General features: G+C 48.8%; 1 protein-coding gene across 1 annotated transcript in view; it reads left to right on the top strand.

Moving 5' to 3' along the window:
- Positions 1-116: 116 nt before the first annotated feature.
- The window catches only part of KIAA1671 (KIAA1671 ortholog), a 148,776-nt gene continuing 145,583 nt past the window's right edge, over positions 117-3,309 (top strand). Inside the window, exon 1 of the mRNA XM_069961336.1 lies at positions 117-298. The gene's annotated coding sequence lies outside the window, so the exon portion shown is untranslated. The remainder of the gene's footprint in view (positions 299-3,309) is intronic.

The raw sequence follows: 3,309 nt of genomic DNA, 5'->3' as shown, positions 1-3,309 counted from the left end.
GAAGCCAGCCTCTTATCTTTAGCCACAGGTTGCCATGCTAACAAAGCCGCTTCCAAGCGTTGGCCCCGCCCACGTGCCTGACAAACAAACTAGGCTGCGCGGCCTTTGTCCCAGCAGCCGGGGTTCCCTGTGGAAGGCACGGCAGGGCAGGGGGCGTGGCCTGGGCTCGCTCGCAGCAGGTTGGGTTGGTCGGGTGGAGCTGCTGCCTCTGTATAGGCAGGTGGAACATGGAGAAAGAGGAAGGAAGACAGTGAGAGCGGACACCGGGGAAACAAAGAGGAGCGGGGCAGCCGGCCAGGTAGGACTGCGAGGGAACTAGGTCATGGCAAACTTTCCTACTGCGCTTCTCCATCATACATACACCTGTACGGGGGAGCCCCCGGCCCCGGCCCCGGACCCTGTATACTGTATACCAGGGACACTGGGCTCATCACTGCGCCTTTATGTGGGGGGCTGCAGGCATGAGGTCATAGGGAAGGGGACGAGGCTGGGAGTGCAGGGATCTATAGGGTTAACTCTAAAATAATGCTATATACCAGGGGTAGGGAACCTTGGCTCTCCAGCTGTGGCAAAACTACAACTCCCATCATGCCTGGACAGCCAAAGGCTGTCCAGGCATGATGGGAGTTGTAGTTCTGCCACAGCTGGAGAGCCAAGGTTCACTGCCCCTTGTCTATACAATAGAGAAGATGCCTGGGAGGACATGCTGGGAGTTGTAGTGCTACCCCAGCTGGCGATCCACAGGTCGCAGATCACTGCTCAGTCGTGCTGGGATTCTCTATGAGATGTTTGTACTTTCAGTGCATTGTTCTCTGTTATCAGCCCTTTAAGGCTCCATGGTGTTACCTTACTGACAGGATGTCCTGGAGACCTCCCTGCTCTATCTCCTGTTTAGAAGACCCCTGGTGATAGATAGAAGCCTCCTGTTTATTATAAGGGGGGTGTCCCTTTAAGTCGAGGACATATTCAGCAACGCTCAGGAATCCTCCTCCTCTTCTTCTGTAGCTCTCCTGTTACATGTAGTGCCTCCGTAATGTCCTGATTTCCCACGGCAGAGTGATCTACAGAGATCTGCGCCGCAGGGGGTCCTGCTATTGCCGCCATATGACGGATGAGAACATGACCTACTAATGACCCCCCTTGTGTTGTCTGAGAGCAGAAATACAGATGTTGGATCCCTATCAACCCCAAAGATGATACATGGAACTCTATTGTATTGTATTTATTATATAGATGATATATAGTATCGTATCCTTCTTTATACCTCTACTGTACCAGCTCTCATAAGTGACAGCCAGATAGTTTAGTATCGTAACCCTCCGAACTACAACTCCCATCATGCCTGGACAGCCAAAGCTTTAGCTTTGGCTGTGCAGGCATGATGGGAGTTGTAGTTTTGCAACAGCTGGAGGGCCAAGGTTCCCCATCCCTGATCTATAGGATATGGTCCCACTCTGCAGATCACAGGGTGCGAATGCTCCTTGTACTATTAGTCTGTGTAGCTTCCGTCTCCAGGATCACCGCTCACACACTGAATTAGCGTATATATATATATATATATATATCAGTGTATTATAACAGGGTGACTCCGCTTTGATCCGCTCTCTCCCTATGATACGTTCACATTTGCCAGAAGTACGGCCGTGTGGGTTTTGTGGTTTATCAGTCGCACTTCCTGCACCTACTTGATTTATAAAGATTTTTTCATTGTAGTTGTTAGGCCGGGTTCACACTACATTTTTGCAAAAAACGGATGGAAAAACATATGCATTTGTGCGCATTCGTTTTCCATTAAAGGGGTTATCCAGTGTGGGGGCACTTTTTTGGGGGGATCGGGGAGGAGGTGGCTGAAATAAAAGACGTCCACTTACCTCCCCGGTTCCAGCGGCGGGTCACTCATCGCGGCCCTCCGGTCCCCGGCCGCTTCCTGGTGTCTGACGCCGCCCGAGACGCTACTTCTCAGGGTCACTCAGCCACTCAGTGAGGGAGGTGGGATCCGTTTGAAGTCCGTTCGGATCCCGCCTCCTTCACTGAGTGGCTGAGCGGCCCTGAGACGTAGCGTCTCGGGCGGCGTCAGACACCAGGAAGCGGCCGGGAACCGGGCACCGGAGCTCCGTGATGCGGGACCCGCCGCTGGAATCGGGGGGGTGAGTGGACGTCTTTTATCCAGCCACCTCCTCCCCGGTCCCCCCCAAAAAGTGCCCCCACGCTGGATAACCCCTTTAACTTCCATTAAAAACAAAACGGATTAAAACGCATCAGTTTTTTTAACGTACAAAAAAAGTCTACGTTTTTGTGTACGTTAAAAAAATCGAATGCGTTTTGACCGTTTTTTTTTTTTGTTTTTTTTCCAATGGAAATGGAAACTTGGATGCAGACAAATGCAACTGTTTTTTCCATCCGTTTTTTGGAAAAAGTTGAAAAAAAAACGTAGTGTGAACCCAGCCTTAGGGTCCTATTATATGGAGCGATTTTTAGCGGTTAACGATAAACGATCACAAATGAGATTGTTTATCGTTAACCTGAAATCGGTCACCATATTGCACAGAACGATAGTCGTTAGTTATGTTCGTTATTGCGATCGTTATTATGATCGTTTACTCCTTCTGATCCCAGCAAAACAATGAACAATGTGCAATTACACTGAACGATTAGTGAGCAAATGCGGAATTTCAGCGAACCAATGTAGAATTACAGCGAACGATTAACGATAATTTTAGGGTCAGATCTAAATCAACGATCAATGACATACGAATGATTTTTCGATCGTTGCCTGCAATTACACAATGATTATCGTTTAAATTCGAACGATATAATGATTTTTCGCATGATACTCGTCCCGTGTAATAGGGCCCTTACTTGGTGGCTGTCCTCCTGCTATATATCAGAAACAATGAACCCTCATAGCACACATCGCTGACCCAGAGTGCCCCTTTAACATCCTTTTACAGCCTGGCTGCCGGGATTCTTCGTTTATGTTTCTCTTGGCTAGAACCAGAAGACCTGCTCGATACTCGCTGTCTCTTGCGTTTGATGGCCACCTTGTCAGTGTCTATGCAGTCGTAAATTTCCCAGATTATCACTTCAATAGGAAAGGTGGCCAGTATTCCCTTATTAGGTTATTTCAGTCTCCGTATTCCCATGTACAGTAATATCAGTGGTATCCAAAGGTCAATGCACTCCTACTGTGCCTATCCCGCATTCTGTAGGAAAAAAATAAAGTCAACATACTGTGTCCCTCCCCGTCACCCTAGTACACCCCTCGAAGCAAAACAAGGACCGCTGGGAGTAATCCGAGCAGAAAAGGGA

This window comes from Dendropsophus ebraccatus, chromosome 3 (assembly GCF_027789765.1).
Source record: "Dendropsophus ebraccatus isolate aDenEbr1 chromosome 3, aDenEbr1.pat, whole genome shotgun sequence".
Classification (NCBI taxonomy): domain Eukaryota; kingdom Metazoa; phylum Chordata; class Amphibia; order Anura; family Hylidae; genus Dendropsophus; species Dendropsophus ebraccatus.
This window is presented reverse-complemented; position numbering and strand designations above follow the sequence as displayed.